This window comes from Artemia sp. Qi Xiang Cuo, unplaced genomic scaffold (assembly GCF_049724085.1).
Source record: "Artemia sp. Qi Xiang Cuo unplaced genomic scaffold, ASM4972408v1 HiC_scaffold_3233, whole genome shotgun sequence".
NCBI lineage: Eukaryota > Metazoa > Arthropoda > Branchiopoda > Anostraca > Artemiidae > Artemia > Artemia sp. Qi Xiang Cuo.
The window spans coordinates 1-21,131 of NW_028300626.1; positions in this window are offsets into that span (position 1 = coordinate 1).

A 21,131-nucleotide genomic window follows, 5' to 3' on the forward strand; every position below is an offset into this window, starting at 1 on the left:
AAACGCACTTGCAAAAATCCGGGGAAGAATTTTTTTGTTTTTTTTGAAAAGCTTTCTGGGTTTAATTAAAAAATTGACGTTCCTCGCAAAAACATAAGTTGTATTAATTCATCCTAAAAGACATATTTATAATATTTTTGACCATGCTGAACAAAATGGCTATCTCAAAATTTTGATCGCGTGACTTTGGGAAAAAAATAAGCGTGGGAGGGGGCCTAGTTGCCCTCCATTTTTTTTTTGGTCACTTAAAAAGGACACTAGAACTCTTAATTTCCGTTCCAATGAGCCCTCCCACGATATTCTAGGACCACTGGGTCGATACGATCACCTCTAGGAAAAAAACAACAAAAAAACAAATAAACACGCATCCGTGATCTTTCTTCTGGTAAAAAATGTAAAATTCCACATTTTTGTAGATATGAGCTTGAAACCTCTACAGTAGGGTTCTCTGATACGCTGAATATGATGGTGTGATTTTCATTAAGGTTCTATATTTTTTAGGGGGTTTTCCCCTTTTTTTGGAAAATCAGCCAAATTTTCTCAGGCACGTTTGAAACCTCTACAGTAGGGTTCTCTGATACGCTGAATATGATGGTGTGATTTTCATTAAGGTTCTATATTTTTTTTGGGGGGTTATTTCTCTTCCCCCATGAAAAATTCCTCCATGGAGAGATCCTACCACGTAACGGCCTCCCCCCAACCCCTCCATCTACCCCAAAAAAAACTTAACACGTCTGTATACTTCCCAATAACAGTTCAAATTTTGTTCCAATTCTTTAAAAATTACCCCTGAATCAAAAAGGTCGCTTAATTAGAATAAATAGCTCTTTTGAAAGCAATAGACAAACTTTAGCCTAAACAGTGAGGTATTGACGAAGGGGCGACCCCTCTCATATACTAACTACTGTCTGGTCTTTTTAAGTTTTAAAGTTGCTCCTTACTTTCATTTGAAAAACTTTCAATCGACAGTTTTATTTATTTAAACTAGTTTCTAGTTTAAATTATAGTTTAAAATCTAGTTTATTATCGTTTTTCAATAGTGATTGGACATCTGACACCACTTACATAGAAAATTTCTCTTCCCCCATGAAAAAGTCCTCCATGGAGAGATCCTACCACGTAACTCCCTCCCCCCAACCCACCAATTACCACAAAAAAAAACTGAAAACGTCTGTATACTTCCCAATAACCAATGCTATATGCAAACAATGGGCAAAGCTCATAACTTGCAGTCCTCCCCCCCCCCCGGGCATGTGAGGGATTGAATATGATGGTGTGATTTTCATTAAGGTTCTAGATTTCTTAGGGGGTTTTCACCTCTTTTTTTTGAAACTCAGACAAATTTTCTCAGGCACGTTTGAAACCTCTGCAGTAGGGTTCTTTGATACGCTGAATATGATGGTGTGATTTTCATTAAGGCTCTATATTTTTTTTGGGGGGTAATTTCTCTTCCCCCATGAAAAATTCCTCCATGGAGAGATCCTACCAGGTAACTGCCTCCCCCCAAACCCTCCATAGACCACAAAAAAAAAATAACAAGTCTGTATACTTCCCAATAACAGTTCAAATTTTGTTAAAATTCTTTAAAAATGACCCCTGAATCAAAAAGGTCGCTTAATTAGAATAAATAGCTCTTTTGAAAGCAATAAACAAACTTTATTTCAGCAATTTATAACGGTAATGGAATTGATCCTGAGCTTTAAATTACTTGATCATATACCTTTTGATCCTAAGCTTTAGATTACTTGAATAGATATCCTAGCGTTTTAAAGATGACATTTGAGTTGTATATGCCTGAGTGGATCGCTTTTGCTTGTGATATAAAGCGTTTTGAATCCAATAAGAGTAAATTCTTGTTATAGATGTTAATGTATTCAGTTTCTTTAGTATATAATGTAATTTCAATTTGGATTTTTAAACAGTTTTGAATATCCATTCTATCAATATAAGTTCAAAAATGTATGACGTTTTTGATTGTGAGTACATTGGGGTGAAGAAATCAGCGTGTGGTGTGATTTTTGAATGCTCATTTCTACTGATGACTACTGATCTTCATGAGGTCTCTTGTTATCACTGGTTTATAAACTATAATATGTATGCGTACAGTGAAGAGAGCTGGTGGAGTACACTTTACTTTATAAACAAAATAGGTTTGTATAATAGAACGATTCGTCCATCCTATACCAACGGGGAGGATTCATCCCATGTTCAGGATGAAGTTAGAGAGATATGCTGTTTTTTTGGCGTAACTGCACTGTATGCAAAAGGAATGTACCCTCTGATAGACTTTTAATTGAGAAATGTAAGTCAGATATACCAATATTCAACCTGGAGGATTTTGGTTGTGAGAAATTTCCGGGTAAGATACACAACCCCGAGGATGAAGTTCGATTTTTTAGTAAATGGGTACCAATACATATTCCTTCTCGGAATATGTGTGTCAGATATTCTAAGAAGAAGAAGAAGCAAGTCCCTAATATAGATTGGAATCATACTGAGTGGACGACAAACAATGATGAATTATTAGAATAGTCATCACACTCATGACAAACCAACGGTCTTTTTAAAGACCACCAATTCTATAAACACTTCGTAACTATGGTAATATAAATCTTTTAGGGTCAATGTTTGAAGCTAGCTTCAGCTGAAGCTTAGGATAGTAGCGGACATCCTACTGTAGGGACTCATTTGAATGGCAATTAAAAGTTCTAGTGCTCTGTTTAAGTGAGCAAAAAAAAAAAACTGAAAGGGTAACTATGCTCCATTCAATGTTCAATTTCCCCAAAGTTACACAATCCAAATTTTTAGAAAGCCATTTTGTTCAGCATAGTCTATATATATAATATCTATGTCAGATATGTGTGTGTGTGTGTGTGTGTGTGTGTGTGTGTGTGTGTGTGTGTGTGTGTGTGTGTGTGTGTGTGTGTGTGTGTGTGTGTGTGTGTGTGTGTGTGTGTGTGTGTGTGTGTGTGTGTGTGTGTGTGTGTGTGTGTGTGTGTGTGTGTGTGTGTGTGTGTGTGTGTGTGTGTGTGTGTGTGTGTGTGTGTGTGTGTGTGTGTGTGTGTGTGTGTGTGTGTGTGTGTGTGTGTGTGTGTGTGTGTGTGTGTGTGTGTGTGTGTGTGTGTGTGTGTGTGTGTGTGTGTGTGTGTGTGTGTGTGTGTGTGTGTGTGTGTGTGTGTGTGTGTGTGTGTGTGTGTGTGTGTGTGTGTGTGTGTGTGTGTGTGTGTGTGTGTGTGTGTGTGTGTGTGTGTGTGTGTGTGTGTGTGTGTGTGTGTGTGTGTGTGTGTGTGTGTGTGTGTGTGTGTGTGTGTGTGTGTGTGTGTGTGTGTGTGTGTGTGTGTGTGTGTGTGTGTGTGTGTGTGTGTGTGTGTGTGTGTGTGTGTGTGTGTGTGTGTGTGTGTGTGTGTGTGAGCCGTTACCAAAGCCTAAAAGTAAAGTACAAATTAAAAGCAGTCAAAAAAAAAGAAGAAAATAAAGACATTTGTTTTTGATTTTGGAAAATGTCCAAAAAGTGTCCTTTTTTTTCAAAAAGTTGTCTTTTTTTTACTCAATAGTGTCCCTGTGTCCTTCAAAGTAAAAAAAGTATCCAAAAGCCACTAAAAGTGTCCATTTGCCATCCCAGCTAATTGGTTTTTTCCAAATTATGACAAGTATTCATATGAAAGAAAATTAAATTGGGAAGACATAGGGGATTTGCTCGTTTTGAGTTTGCTTCGATTATTTCCTACAAGTTAAGTTAGAATGAAAATATTCGCAAGTTTTTTTTTATTTATTTATTTATTTAATTATGTAAAAGATCAAAAGTCTGTCTCATCCTTAACCCCATTACTCTTTATTGTGAAGTTTAAGTTAGAATGAAAATCGAGAATTTAGCATATTTTAAGTTTAAAATGAAAAGTATTCATATGAAAGAAAATTAAATTGGGAAGACATAGGGGATTTGCTCGTTTTGAGTTTGCTTCGATTATTTCCTACAAGTTAAGTTAGAATGAAAATATTCGCAAGTTTTTTTTTATTTTTTTATTTATTTAATTATGTAAAAGATCAAAAGTCTGTCTCATCCTTAACTCCTTACTCTTTATTGTGAAGTTGGCTTTTTTCCAAATTTTTAAAGAAAATTGGGTGTCCCTCCCTTATATACAAAGTAGCTTCAATCTGTTATGAGTTTTAAACTTGCTCCTTACTTTAGTTGAAAAATCTTTTATATTTGTTTAATTACATTTCATGAGACTGTAAAGAATTTTGAATGCAATATTTTTTGCCAATGCAGAAAAAAGATCAATATTTCAATGATCTCTGTTTCAATTTCAGGAAATAAAAAAATTAGAAAAGAGTGTGTAAGCCGTTACCAATGCCTAAAAGTAAAGTACAAATTAAAAGCACTAAAAAAAAAGATAATAAAATAAAGCCATTTGGTTTTAATTTTGGAAAATGACCAAAAAGTGTCTTTTTTTTCAAAAAGTTTCCTTTTTTTAATCAATAGTGTCCCTGTGTCCTTCAAAGTAAAAAAAAGTATCAAAAAGCCACTAAAAGTGTCCATTTGCCATCCCAGCTAATTGGTTTTTTCCAAATTATGACAAGTATTCATATGAAAGAAAATTAAGTTGGGAAGACATAGGGGATTTGCTCGTTTTGAGTTTGCTTCGATTATTTACTACAAGTTAATTTAGAATGAAAATATTCGCAAGTTTTTTTTTTTATTTATTTATTTAATTATGTAAAAGATCAAAAGTCTGTCTCATCCTTAACCCCATTACTCTTTATTGTGAAGTTTAAGTTAGAATGAAAATCAAGAATTTAGCATATTTTAAGTTTAAAATGAAAAGTATTCATATGAAAGAAAATTAAATTGGGAAGACATAGGGAATTTTGCTCGTTTTGAGTTTGCTTCGATTATTTCCTACAAGTTAAGTTAGAATGAAAATATTCCCAAGTTTTTTTTTATTTATTTATTTATTTAATTATGTAAAAGATCAAAAGTCTGTCTCATCCTTAACTCCTTACTCTTTATTGTGAAGTTGACTTTTTTCCAAATTTTTTAAAGGAAATTGGGGGTCCCACCCTTATATACAAAGTAGCTTCAATCTGTTATGAGTTTTAAACTTGCTCCTTACTTTAGTTGAAAAATCTTTTATATTTGTTTAATTACATTTCATGAGACTGTAAAGAATTTCGAATGCAATATTTTTTGCCAATGCAGAAAAAAGATCAATATTTCAATGATCTCTGTTTCCATTTCAGGAAATAAAAAAATGACAGAAAGATGTTTCATTAGGCTCGCTGAAATACCTGGAATTCGGAGACAATTGAAGTCCTCTACTATAGTGATAAACAAACTAACAGAAAGTGAGTTAAAGTCCTATGCTCTGCTGGCATCAGGATCTTTACATCCTCGTTATGACGAATTGGACTTTCATTCCAAGTGCGAAATAAGCGAACCAAAGAAGGAAATTCCACTTGATATGAAAGATGAAGCACTTATAGGAAAAGTAGAAAAGAAAACCCGGAAGACCCAGCAAAAGCTGAAAAGAAAACTTAGAAACTCTGAGGCTATGGAAACGAAGTGGTCGGTTGAAAAAGGAAAGATAGATGCTAATGAAGAAGACAGAAGCCCTGTAAAGAACCTGAGGCTAAAAATAAGTTCCAGAAGCGATACATCTTCAATGGCACATTCTAAAAAACCGTATTCCAATATCGGATAAACCTCTTGAGACAGAAATCTTGCCTGATAATTCTACTTGTATAAGTGAAGTAGATTTGTCTAATATTTGTTCAATTAAAGTTTAACATGAATGGGAAATTATATTTTATATACTCAAAAATATCGTAGGAATTTGCCAGTGAGAAATGGGTTGACTTTGTTTACTTTTTAAGTTTCTTTTGGAAGAGATTAAACTTTGTTAAGATTATTTGCTTATGGTTTCTTTTTCAATTTGAAGTGTTTCTTTTAAAGGAATCTTTTCATAGGTGGTGTTGGGGGATACGACTCAATAGTAAGCGAAAACTCAAAAATGGAATTTTGATAACAATTGACAGGAATTGGGTTTTTATGCAGATTGCAATTATATAAATTTCATTACGTTTAATATCTAGCCACCAAATGCTCCAAGCCTCAGAAGAAAAAGGGGTTTTGAAAACAGGGAGGCCGATTTTCGAAAAAGGGGTGTTTCACCCGTGAGGCATTCTTAACCATCGCAATACCTTTACGCAAATACCTTTTCGCAAAAAATTCGCAAATCTCGTAAACTAAAGAAGTAATTACCCTTTTCAAAAACATTAGTCGTTCTATTAATGAAACCCATGAAACAAATAGCAAAGTTTAAAAAAAAACCTTCTAATCAACTTACAGATGAATGACCACGGATTTAACCTAAAAAAAAAACAAACTTGTATGTCTTGAACTAGAAATCTACGTCAGAAAAACTTGTCCTTAATAGGACCGGTATTGAATGACCCGGGTAACCCCAATTAGTTAAAAACCTACACACATGCCTCAGGCGTAAGTTTGAATGTAAGTTTTCAAGTGCCTATGGCCTTACTACTAGTGTGAGGTATTGACGAGGGGGAACCCCCTCATATACGCTATACAATTATACGAATATAGAAGTTCGAAACTTAAGTTAATTCGTAAGTTACGTATATTTATTACTAATAAAAAAGTTCATAAATAAAATTAAAAGGTCTATTGCCCTTTTTAAGTAACCAAAATTGGAGGGCAACTAGGCCCTCCCCTGCCCTTTTTTCTCAAAATCGTTCGATAAAAATTTTGAGAAAGCCGTTGAGCCAAAACAAAAGTAAAATTAATATGCAATTTTTTTTAATTATTCATGTACGGTGAGCCAAAATCAAAACCAACATTAATTCAAAAAGGTCCAGAAAATAAAAAAAAAGTTTTTTTAACCGAAAGCAAGGAGCGACACTAAAACTTAAAGCGAACAGAAATTACTCCGTATATGAAAGGGGTTGTCCCATCCTCAACGCCCCGCTCTTTACGCTAAAGTTTTTTATTGTTATAAAAAGTAGTTATGAGAAACAGTCGAACTTTAGAGTAAAGAGCAAGGTGCTTAGGAGGGGACAGCCCCTTTCATGTACAGAATAATTTTTGTTGCTTCTTACTTTCAGTTGAAAAACTTGTTTTTATTTCTTTAATTTCTGATTGTTTTTTAAGCAATACTGGAAAATCCAGCGCCCCTTTCATTTAAATTCTCTTCCCCCCTGAAAAATTCCTCTATGGAGAGATGCTCCCAAGTACCCCCCTCCTTCCATTCCCACCAGAAAAAAATCCCCCATGAAAACGTCTGTATGCTTCCCAATAACCAATACTATTTGCAAACAATGGGCAAAGTTCATAACTTGCAGCCCTTACCCCGGGAACAGTGGGGGATTAAGTCGTCCTAAACGTTATAGTTGTTCGATTTTTCGACTAGGTTGAGGAAAATGGCCATCTCAAAATTTTTATCTGGTGACTTTGGAAAAAAATTAGCGTAGGAGGGGGCTTAGTTGCCCTCCAATTTTTAGTCACTTAAAAAGGGCACTAGAATTTTTGATTTCCGTTAGAATGAGGCCTCTCCTGACATTCTAGGACCACTGGGTTGGTACGATCACCTTTGAGGTAAACATACAAAAAAAATATAAATAAACAAGCATCCGTAATCTTTCTTCTGGCAACAAAATATGAAGTTCCACATTTTTGCAAATATGAGCTTGAAACCTCTGCAGTAGGGTTCTCTGATACGTTAAATCTGACGGTGAGATTTTAATTAAGACTCTGGCTTTCAGGGTGTGTTTAACCCTTTCTTTAAAATAAGGTAAATTTTCCCAGGCTCGTAACTTTTGGTAGGTAAAACTAAACTGGATGAAACTTATTTATTTAAAATCAGCATAAAAATCAAATTCTTTTGAAGTAACTATTGGTATCAAAATTCCGTGTTTTAGAGTTTTAGTTACTATTCAGCCGAGTTGCTCCTTACTTACAGTTCGTTACCACGACCTGTTTGATTATTATTTAATTTACTCATTCTTTACAATACTAAAGAACATGGAGTACCAAAGAGAGAAAAAACAATAAAAGGAAAAATAACTTACGACTGAAAAAAACCTGATAAGGTGGTGTTGCGGAGAAATACGGTTTCAAGCGGTATTTGAAAGTTTTCGGTGCAGTACCTCTAATTTTACTGTAATATCAGCAACAAGTAATTTATTAATAACAACTTGTTTTTTTGTCCAATGAGGAAGAAACAACAAAAGTTTACAAAATCTAAAATAGTTAACCAAGATTCTTTTTAATTATTTTTTCTCAAAAAGGGGAAGAATTCCGGAAGTAAATGGAATTAAATAGAATTAGGAATTTGTGCTAAATACTTGTTTTAATTACTTGTCTTACTTTGTGTTATGACATAGCGTATTGCTTATGTGCTTATTTAATTTGTATTTCATCATAAACGCCTAAAGATTTGAAGATTCTCGGTATTATCAGTTAACCTTAGAATGGACCAGAGTAAAGTAGCAGAAGTCATTCATTAGCAATTGGTTTCGTTTTGGGATTTTATTAACTTGAATAAAAAAAAAATTCTACTGAAAGTGAGAAGAAACGTTAAAACTTTAAACGAACAGAAATTATGCAGTACATGACAGGGCTGCCCCTTCTTCAGCCTTCATTCTCGATGCTAAAGTCTTAAAGCTTTTTTAAAATACTTTTATTTAAAACTTTAACGTACAGAGACGTACAGAGAGAGTACAGAGAGACACTTTAACGTAGAGAGAGAGAGAGTTGGGGAAAGAGCAGCCCTCTTCATATACGAAATAATATATATTCGTTTTTAGTTTTTATGTTGCTCCTTACTTTGGGATGAAAAAAACTTGTTTTTTTTTATTTCTGGTCATTTTTAAAGTCATGCCAAGAAATCTCCTTCCCTCCCCTGTGAATAACTTCCCCTAACACCCCCAAAAATTTCCTTTCTAAGTAAATTTCTCCCCTTAGACATCCGTCCCCCCGCATACAGTCCCCCCCAGATACCAGGAATTGAACATTTTTCTTACTCGCCAATAAGAGTTGGGACCCAAGGACCAATTTTGTAACAAAACCCCTGTCCCAAGAAACTATGGGGGGGGGGGGTGTTTTATCCCCAAAGGCCCAGTTTTTAGACCGTTCAACTATCGAATCAAATGGCTATCTCAATACTTCTAAGGGGGCTAGTTGCCCTCCAATATTTTAGGGCACTTTAAAGGGACACTATAAATTTTACAATCCGTTCGAAAGGGCCCTTTTGATTATCTAGGACCATTGGTTCAACAAAATCACCCCTGGAAAAAAGACAATAATCACGCATGCTCGGTCCTTTCTTCTCGGTCCTTTCTTTCAGAAACCAGGAAAACTTTCTCTGGCTCGTAGCATTTGATAATTAGCATTGAACATAATGAATTTTATAAATTTGGAATCAGGATATTATCAATTTATTTGATACGTCTACTGTTGTAAAAATTCTGTTTTTTAGAGTTTCGGCTACTATTGAGCCAAGTATTATCATGATCGACAAAGTTAAAAATAAGAAGAAATTTCCTTTTTTTTCTTGCTATCAAACAGTATGTATTCTTGCTGTAAATCTCAAGTTTTTGCCAGACCCGACAAAAACGGAGAGCCAAGCCTAATAAACCAACCCGGTGTCTCGTAGGACTCTGGACCATAGGCCTTTGTTTCTCTTATATATTTAAATTCCAATTTTAACTAAAGATTTTTATTATTATACACTGGTGGTTAAAGATCAATGACTTTCTGTTTTGTTATATCCTCCTCCATAATTGTAAATTTCTAGTAAATTTTAAGTTTGTTACGTTGAGAATGATCTTTGAACTATTCTCGCTTACTTAACTTTTTCCTGATGCCAATCCTCCTCACTACAAATCAATAATCTGGGAGAGAATCATTGAAGCCAGTTTTCGTTTTGCCGTGATTCGGAGAGTACATGTTCTTTTAACAGTATTGGATGTTAGGAACTTTTCAACTTCACAGCAAAATAGAGAGTATTGGAGAACAGAACTGGTATTAATGCATGAGGTCAACGGGTGCTTGCCCAAGAACCCCAAAAGCATACGGGATCATGCTAATATGGTAGTTTAAGCAAAACTAAGTAATCTTCCACTATTTCAATGTACTGTTATTGTGAGGGCGCACCTACCACAAATACCTGGCTTGGGATCGGTCACTTTTTTGAGAATCTTAATTTATCCAGTGTTAAAAGTCATTGGTGCCTATTGATGAATATATAGTGAGGGGTGGAGTAGAGGGTATAAACATTCTTCTTTTTATTTCAGGATTGATATACAACAACAAAGAATAAACTTGAGCAAACATACCTAGATCGAGGTTAGTGGCGACTTCAATGCTTGAAGAAGAGAAAGACAACTGGAAGGCACGTACGCAGGAATTTTTTTCGGAGGGGGAGGGGCTTTTCCTTCAAATCCCTTATTAAGTGAGAACTATCAGAAAACTATAGTAAAATAAAAAAAATTGATATTTCGGCGGGGGTGTCGGAGCCCCCTCCCCCCTTCCTGCGTACGTGACAGAAAGGAAGGATTCAGAACAAGCTCGTCGAAAGTAACAGCACCATTTAATAGCTTTGAAAAACGAATCGCAAGGATTATCAATATAAAATAGGATGATAATCGCAAGATGATCATTTGTTCGAGTGAATAAATCTATCTATCTATCTATCTATAAGATATATATCTATCTATCTATCGATGTAGTCTGGAGGATTATTCAAATGTTACACTTTGAAGTCATAACATTTTTTTTTCCAAGAGGTATGTTTTGTCTTTGAAGACCTTACCTATTTGTACAAAGAGGCTTATTTAAAAATTAAGAAAGAGGTAATTATAGGCTCGAAAAAGAAGGATTGGGCATAACATAACAAAAATATTTCGAACACATATTATAAGCTAATTAGGACAGATAATTAGGCTACCTAGAGTTCGGCTTCTTAAGGCAGCTTATTTGGAGAGCTTGAAGGATGGTAGACATGATTCATGGTCAAATCAGGTTAAGAAAATACTGGACCTTTGTGGTCTTTCAGAGATGAGGAATGAAGAAAAAGGCCCTATGGATGTAACCGTGTCAGTATGGAAGGAAGTCCAGCAAACCCTAAAGGTCCAAGAGTGGCAAGCTCATAAGGACCAATCTATGTCAAACAACAAAAGTACGAAAAACAATAGGGAAATCTTTTTGCAAGACAGTGGAGATAATTTGAATGAATATTTCGGCCCTATGTCCAAGGGCCGTCCTCAGCAAGACAAAAATATTTGAAAGAAAAAAGACTCAGAACAACCTGCAACCAATAAAACCAAAAATTAAAAGTTTTTCAAAGCAGTCCTAGCATCCTTACTTCAGCGAAGTTCAACCAGGACTGATTAAAAGTAAGGTAAAACAAGGCGATTCAATGATATGAAAGAAAAATAATTTAAAACACGTTCTTATTGCTAATCCAGCTTTTTTGGCAGCTAACCTCAAAGGTATTTTTGTGACCGGTTCTGTGTTAATATCTATCGGTTTTTTAAAATAATTTGTAAGATCATTTTTAATTAAATTTGTGTATAGAGCATTTAGTGTATATTCCCCCAAGTCCCTATTTTAAGGAAATATTATTATTAATCTTAAGTCTGATTTCAATTGATTCTCAGACTACCTGTTTTATGCCTAGGTCATTACTAATAAGGGCAGATTCATCAAAAAGTATATTGTGGCTAGGATTTTCAAAAATATTGCTGCCTAATGCAGAATCAAATGAAACAACGGAAATACTAGAATTTAGAGCTTTGACTATATCATCTTTATGCTGTTGTATGCGCTTTTCTAAATTCTGGTGTGTTCTACCTACATATTATTTGCCACAATCACATGGTATTTGATAGACCCCTCTTTGGCGAGTAACTGGGGTTTTATCTTAACCAGAATTTAGAAAATTTATGATTCTAAAATTATTTGTGAATACTACATACAGATTATTTTTTGTGCAAACTTTTTTAAGATTTGTAGTGATTTTTGGGATGTAGGGGAGGTAAATTATGTTTAAGGGCTTGTCAGAAATATCACATGGTAAATTTTCATTAATTTTACGGGAATGTCTCTTCAGTCTAAAATTAACTACACTATTAATAAATAAAATAGAATACCCATTTCCAAAAAGTATGTCCTTGATAAAGTTTAATTCTGCTGTTATGTGGGAATCAGAACAAATGTTTAGGGCCCGATTGACGAAGGACAATACAACCTCTTTCTAAACTTGTGGGGGTTGGTTTGATTTAAAATGCAAATATCTATTATTTTGTGTCGGTTTTCTATAAATAGTTAAATTGAGTTTATCGAAGCTATAAGTAACTACAGCATCTAGGAATAGGATTTTATTTGCGATTTTGATTTCTAAAGTAAACTGTAAATTTCTATCGTATTTATCATTAACACACATCATTCAAGACAAAAAAACAAAAAAGATATGCTATTTCCTATGAAGGGAAACCCTTGGAAAATTTTTTATTTGAAAATTTGTCCTCTGTTGATTTTAGCCAGGTTGCTAGGTTGGAAAAAAATTTGTTTAGTCATGATTTCTGCTAAACAAGGAAACGACTTATTAAGAAATTGGAAAGCCTAAGATATGAATTTTCGAGGAATAGCCGTACTTACACTCCAAGATTCACCCCTGGACCGGCTGTTGTTAATCTATCCTCTAGAACGCTTGAACCAAAGGAAATTCAAAATCTCGAAAAAGGTCCAAAATTATCTTTTCTTCCAAGACATGTCCCTGTAGCAGATTTAATTTCCTCTCTAGAATCCTCTGTGCACAAATTTTATACATCTATATCCAACCCGGATGAAGTTAGGGCTAGTCTTATAGATACCTTTTACAACAATCAAAAAAGATTACTTCTCCCGCCAATAAAAAACCAGATAATTTGTATGACCTAAAAATACTATCTAATCTCCATAAAGATTCATCCATTATTATAACTAAAGCAGATAAAAGCAATTCTCTGGTTGTCATGGATAGGACAGATTATGATACAAACATTTATTCTCATCTAAATGACGAAACAACATATAGGACTACAACCCACGATCATACTGATCAATTTGCAAACAAAATTATAAATGAACTAAAAAGTTTAAAACAAAATGGTAAAATTACTCCACAGCTATACAATAAATTTTTCCCCCGCGGTAGCTTTTGCCCAAAGTTTTATGGTCTACCAAAATTACACAAGCAAGGTATTCCTTTAAGGCCCATAGTAGCTTGTACGAAAGCCCCCACATCCAATATTGGGAAATGGTTATGTACAGCCTTTAAACCTTTGCTTTACTCTCAAAAATCATGTATATGTAATTCGGTAGATTTGGTTGAAAAACTCAAAAACGTAAATATCTCAGAAAATACAATTATAAGGAGCTTTGACATTGTTTCAATGTATACAAATATTAATGTCACAGTATCTGAACAGTTATTAGAAAATAAAATCAAAGAAAATTATCACTTAATAGAAGCTTCAGCAGCAGGAATAGATTGTGATGTCTTAATGACCTTGGTTAAACTTTGTAACAAGTACTCAATGCATTTCCAATTCCATAATTCTTTTTACCAGCAAATTAATGGCTTAGCGATGGGCGCGCCCCTCTCCGGGTTACTGGCGAATATTTATGTGGAACATATTGAAAATTGGGCATTAGATTCGTATTTTTTAAAACATGTCTCTTGGGGACGTTACATGGATGATAAAATTTCACTCTGGAACTATGGGGAAAATGAGCTTAAGGGTTTTTTAGATCACCTTAATACATACGATAGAAATTTACAGTTTACTTTAGAAATCGAAATCGCAAATAAAATCCCATTCCTAGATGTGTTAGTTATTCGTAGCTTCGATAAACTCAATTTTACTATTTATAGAAAACCAAAACAAAATAATTGATATTTGCATTTTAAATCAAACCACCCCCCACAAGTTAAAAGAGCAGTCGTAATATCCCTCGTAGATCAGGCCCTAAACAATTGTTCTGATTCCCACATAACAGCAGAATTAAACTTTATCAAGGACATACTTTCAGGAAATAATTATCCTATTTTGTATATTAACAGTGTAATTAATTGTATACTGAAAAGACAGTCCCGTAAAATTAATGATAGTTCACCATGTGATATTTCTGACAAACCCTTAAACATAATTTACCTCCCCTACATCCCAAAAATCACTACAAATCTTAAAAAAGTTTGCACAAAAAATAATCTGTATGTAGTATTCACAAATAATTTTAGAATCATAAATTTTCTAAATTCTGGTATAGATAAAACCCCAGTTACTTGCCAAAGAGGGGTCTATCAAATACCATGCGATTTTTGAAAATATTATGTAGTTAGAACACACCATAATTTAGAAAAGCGCATACAACAGCATAAAGATGATATAGTCAGAGCACTAAATTCTAATATTTCCGTTGTTTCATCTGATTCTGCATTAGGCAGCCATATTTCTAAAAAATCCTAGCCACAATATACTTTTTGATGAATATGCCCTTATTAGCAATGACCTAGGCATAAAGCAGGTAGTCCGAGAATCAATTGAAATCAGAATTAAGATTAATAATAATATTTCCTTATATAGGGACTTGGGGGAATATACACTAAATGCTCTATACACAAATTTAATTAAAAATGATCTTACAAATTATTTTAAAAAACCGATAGATATTAACACAGAACCGGTCACAAAAATACCTTTGAGGTTAGCAGCCAAAAAAGCTGGATTAGCAATAAGAACGTGTTTTAAATTATTTTTCTTTCATCTCATTGAATTGCCTTGTTTTAACTCACTTTTTATCAGTCCTGGTTGAACTTCCCTGAAGTAAGGATGATGGGACTGCTTTGAAAAAGTTTTAATTTTTGGTTTGATTGGTCGCATGTTGTTGTGAGTCTTTTTTCTTTCAAATATTTTTGTCTTGCTGAGGACGGCCCTTGGACATAGGGCCGAAATATTCATTCAAATTATCTCCACTGTCTTGCAAAAAGATTTCCCTATTGTTTTTCGTACTTTTGTTGTTTGACATAGTTTGGTCCTTATGAGCTTGCCACTCTTGGATTTCTTGGACCTTTAGGGTTTGCTGGACTTCCTTCCATACTGACACAGTTTCATCCATAAGGCCTTTTCCTTAATTCCACATCTCTGAAAGACCACAAAGGTCCAGTATTTTCTTAACCTGATTTGACCATGAATCATGTCTACCATCCTTTAAGCTCTCCAAATAAGCTGCCTTAAGAAGCCGAACTCTAGGTAGCCTAATTATCTGTCCTAATTAGCTTATAATATGTGTTCGAAATATTTTTGTTATGTTATGCCCAATCCTTCTTTTTCGAGCCTATAATTACCTCTTTCTTAATTTTTAAATAAGCCTCTTTGTACAAATAGGTAAGGTCTTCAAAGACAAAACATACCTCTTGGGAAAAAAAAGTTATGACTTCAAAGTGTAACATTTGAATAATCCTCCAGACTACATCGATAGATAGATAGATATATATCTTATAGATAGATAGATAGATAGATTTATTCACTCGAACAAATGATCATCTTGCGATTATCATCCTATTTTATATTGATAATCCTTGCGATTCGTTTTTCAAAGCTATTAAATGGTGCTGTTACTTTCGACGAGCTTGTTCTGAATCCTTCCTTTCTTTCATGTACGCAGAAAGGGGGGGGGCTTCGACACCCCCGCCGAAATATAATTTTTTTTTATTTTACTATAGTTTTCTGATAGTTCTCACTTAATAATGGATTTGAAGGAAAAGCCCCTCCCCCTCCAAAAAAAATTCCTGCGTACGTCCCTTCCATCTGTCTTTCTCTTCTTCAAGCATTGAAGTCAACACTAACCTCGATCTAGGTATGTTTGCTCAAGTTTATTCTTTGTTGTTGTATATCAATACTGAAATAAAAAGAAGAATGTTTATACCCTCTACTCCACCCCTCGCTATATATTCATCAATTGGCAACAATGACTTTTAACACTGGACAAATTAAGATTCTCAAAAAAGTTACCGATCCCAAGCCTGGTATTTGTGGTACGTGCGCCCTCACAATAACAGTACATTGAAATAGTGGAAGATTACTTAGTTTTGCTTAAACTACCATATTAGCATGATCCCGTATGCTTGTGGGGTTCTTGGGCAAGCACCCGTTGACCTCATACATTAATACCAGTTCTGTTCTCCAATACTCTCTATTTTGCTGTGAAGTTGAAAAGTTCCTAACATGCAATACTGTTTAAAAGAACATGTTCTCTCCGAATCACGGCAAAACGAAAACTGGCTTAAATGATTCTCTCCCAGATTATTGATTTGTAGTGAGGAGGATTGGCATCAGGAAAAAGTTAAGTAAGCGAGAATAGTTCAAAGATCATTCTCAACGTAACAAACTTAAAATTTACTTGAAATCTACAATTATGCAGGAGGATATAACAAAACAGAAAGTCATTGATCTTTAACCACCAGTGTATAATAATAAAAATATTTAGTTAAAATTGGAATTTAAATATATAAGAGAAACAAAGGCCTATTGTCCAGAGTCCTACGAGACACCGGGTTGGGTTATTAGCCTTGGCTCTCCGTTTTTGTCGGGTCTGGCAAAAACTTGAGATTTACAGCAAGAATACATACTGTTTGATAGCAAGAAAAAAAAAGGAAATCTCTTCTTATTTTTAACTTTGTCGATCATGATAATACTTGGCTCAGTAGTAGCAGAAACTCTAAAAAACTGAATTTTTACAACAGTAGACGTATCAAATAAATTGATAATATCTTGATTTCAAATTCATAAAATTCATTATGTTCAATGCTAATTATCAAATGCTACGAGCCAGAAAAAATTTTCCTGGTTTTTGAAAGAAAGGACCGAGAAGAAAGGACCGAGCATGCGTGAGTATTGTCTTTTTTTCAGGGGTGATTTTGTTGAACCAATGGTCCTAGATAATCAAAAGGGCCCTTTCGAACGGATTGCAAAAGTTATAGTGTCCCTTTAAAGTGCCCTAAAATATTGGAGGGCAACTAGCCCCCGTAGAAATTTTGAGATCGCCATTTTATTTGATATAGTTGAACGGTCTAACAAATGTGCATTTGGGTATGAAATACCCCCCCCATAGTCTATTGGGCCAGGGGTGTTTTTCCACAAATTGCCCATGGTTACCAAATAGTATTTGATATTGAGAAACATGTGAAATTCCTTTTTTCTGGGGGGGGGACCTTAGACGGGGGGGGAGGATTTCTACGGAGAGAAATTTACTTAGAATGGAATTTTTGGGGGTTTTAGGGGAAGTTATTCACAGGGGAGGGAAGGAGAGTTCCTGGCATGACTTTAAAAATGACCAGAAATAAAAAAAAACAAGTTTTTTTCATCCCAAAGTAAGGAGCAATATCAAAACTAAAAACGGATATATATTATTTCGTATATGAAGAGGGCTGCTCTTTCCCCAACTCTCTCTCTCTGTACGTTATAGTGTCTCTCTGTACTCTCTCTGTACGTCTCTGTACGTTAAAGTTTTAAATAAAAGTATTTTAAAAAAGCTTTAAGACTTTAGCATCGAGAATGAAGGCTGAAGAAGGGGCCGCCCTGTCATGTACGGCATAATTTCTGTTCGTTTAAAGTTTTAACGTTTCTTCTCACTTTCAGTAGAATTTTTTTTTATTCAAGTTAATAAAATCCCAAAAAGAAACCAATTGCTAATGAATCTCAGACTTCTGCTACTTTACTCTGGTCCATTCTAAGGTTAACTGATAATACCGAGAATCTTCAAATCTTTAGGCGTTTATGATGAAATACAAATTAAATAAGCACATAAGCAATACGCTATGTCAGAACACAAAGTAAGACAAGTAATTAAAACAAGTATTTAGCACAAATTCCTAATTCTATTTAATTCCATTTACTTCCGGAATTCTTCCCCTTTTTGAGAAAAAATAATTAAAAAGAATCTTGGTTAACTATTTTAGATTTTGTAAACTTTTGTTGTTTCTTCCTCATTGGACAAAAAAACAAGTTGTTATTAATAAATTACTTGTTGCTGATATTACAGTAAAATTAGAGGTACTGCACCGAAAACTTTCAAATACCGCTTGAAACCGTATTTCTCCGCAACACCACCTTATCAGGTTTTTTTCAGTCGTAAGTTATTTTTGCTTTTATTGTTCTCTCTCTCTTTGTTACTCCATGTTCTTTAGTATTGTAAAGAATGAGTAAATTAAATAATAATCAAACAGTTCGTGGTAACGAACTGTAAGTAAGGAGCAACTCGGCTGAATAGTAACTAAAACTCTAGAAACGGAATTTTGATACCAATAGTTACTTCAAAAGAATTGGATTTTATGCTGATTTTAAATATATAAGTTTCATCCAGTTTAGTTTTACCCATCAACAGTTACGAGCCTGGGAAAATTTACCTTATTTAAAAAAAAAGGGTTAAACACCCCCTGAAAGCCAGAGTCTTAACGAAAGTCTCATCGTCAGATTTAGCGCATCAAAAAACCCTACGTAGAGGTTTCAAGCTCCTATCTGCAAAAATGTGGAACTTCATATTTTGTTGCCAGAAGAAAGATTACGGATGCGTGTTTATTTATATTTTTTTTTGTATGTTTACCTCAAGGGTGATCGTACCAACCTAGTGGTCCTAGAAAGTCAGGAGAGGCCTCATTCTAACGGAAATCAAAAATTCTAGTGCCCTTTTTAAGTGACTAAAAATTGGAGGGCAACTAAGCCCCCTCCCACGCTCATTTTTTTCCAAAGTCACCAGATACAAATTTTGTGATAGCCATTTTGCTCAACATAGTCGAAAAATCGAACAACTATGTCGTTTAGGACGACTTAATCCCCCACTGTTCCCGGGGGAAGGGCTGCAAGTTATGAACTTTGCCCATTGTGTGCAAATAGTATTGGTTATTGGGAAGCATACAGACGTTTTCATGGGGGATTTTTTTCTGGTGGGAATGGAAGGAGGGGGTTACTTGGGAGCATCTTTCCATAGAGGAATTTTTCATGGGGGAAGAGAATTTAAATGAAAGGGGCGCTGGATTTTCCAATATTATTTAAAAAACAATCAGAAATTAAATAAATAAAAACAAGTTTTCAACTGACAGTAAGGAGCAACAGAAATTATTCCGTATATGAAAGGGGCTGTCCCCTCCTAAGCACCTTGCTCTTTACTCTAAAGTTCGACTGTTTCTCATAACTACTTTTTATAACAATAAAAAACTTTAGCGTAAAGAGCGGGGCGTTGAGGATGGGACAACCCCTTTCATATACGGAGTAATTTCTGTTCGCTTTAAGTTTTAGTGTCGCTCCTTGCTTTCGGTTAAAAAAAACTTGTTTTTTTTTTATTTATTGACCTTTTTGAAATAATGTAGGTTTTGTTTTTGGCTCAACGTACATGAATATTTAAAAAAAATTGCATATTAATTTTAATTTTGTTTCGGCTCAACGGCTTTCTCAAAATTTTTATCGAACGATTTTGAGAAAAAAGGGCAGGGGAGGGCCTAGTTGCCCTCCAATTGTTGTTACTTAAAAAGAGCACTAAAGCTATTAGTTTTATTTACGAACCTCTATAGTAGTAATAAATATACGTAACTTACGAATTAACTTACATTTCAAACTTCCATATTCGAATAATTATAATGCGTATATGAGAGGGCTCCCCCTCGTCAATACCTCACACTAGTAGTAAGGCCATAGGCACTTGAAAACTTACATTCAAACTTACGCCTGAGGCATGTGTGTAGGTTTTTAACTAATTGGGGTTACCAGGGTCATTTAATACCGGTCCTATTAAGGACAAGTTTTTCTGACGTAGATTTCTAGTTCATGATATACAAGTTTGTTTTTTTTTAGGTTAAATCCGTGGTCATTCATCTGTAAGTTGATTAGTAGTTTTTTTTGTTAAACTTGGCTATTCGTTTCATGGGTTTCATTAATAGAACGAGTAATGTTTTTGAAAAGGGTAATTACTTCTTTAGTTTACGAGATTTGCGAATTTTTGGCGAAAAGGTATTTGCGTAAAGGTATTGCGATGGTTAAGAATGCCTCACGGGTGAAACACCCCTTTTTCGAAAATCGGCCTCCCTGTTTTCAAAACCCCTTTTTCTTCTGAGGCTTGGAGCATTTGGTGGCTAGATATTAAACGTAATGAAATTTATATAATTGCAATCTGCATAAAAACCTAATTCCCGTCAGTTGTTATCAAAATTCCAATTTTGAAGTTTCGCTTACTATTGAGTCGTATCCCCCAACATCACCTATGAAAAGATTCTTTTAAAAGAAACACTTCAAATTGAAAAAAGAAACCATAAGCAAATAATCTTAACAAAGTTTAATCTCTACCAAAAGAAACTTAAAAAGTAAACAAAGTCAACCCATTTCTCACTGGAAAATTGCTACGATATTTTTGAGTATATAAAAATATAATTTCCCATTCATGTTAAACTTTGATTGAACAAATATTAGACAAATCTACTTCACTTATACAAGTAGAATTATCAGGCAAGATTTCTGTCTCAAGAGGTTTATCCGATATTAGAATACGGTTTTTTAGAATGTGCCATTGAAGATGTATTGCTTCTGGAACTTATTTTTAGCCTCAGGTTCTGTACAGGGCTTCTGTCTTCTTCATTAGCATCTATCTTTCCTTTTTCAACCGACCACTTCGTTTCCATAGCCTCAGAGTTTCTAAGTTTTCTTTTCAGCTTTTGCTGGGTCTTCCGGGTTTTCTTTTCTACTTTTCCTATAAGTGCTTCATCTTTCATATCAAGTGGAATTTCCTTCTTTGGTTCGCTTATTTCGCACTTGGAATGAAAGTCCAATTCGTCATAACGAGGATGTAAAGATCCTGATGCCAGCAGAGCATAGGACTTTAACTCACTTTCTGTTAGTTTGTTTATCACTATTGTAGAGGACTTCAATTGTCTCCGAATTCCAGGTATTTCAGCGAGCCTAATGAAACATCTTTCTGTCATTTTTTTATTTCCTGAAATTCAAACAGAGATCATTGAAATATTGATCTTTTTTCTGCATTGGCAAAAAATATTGCATTCAAAATTCTTTACAGTCTCATGAAA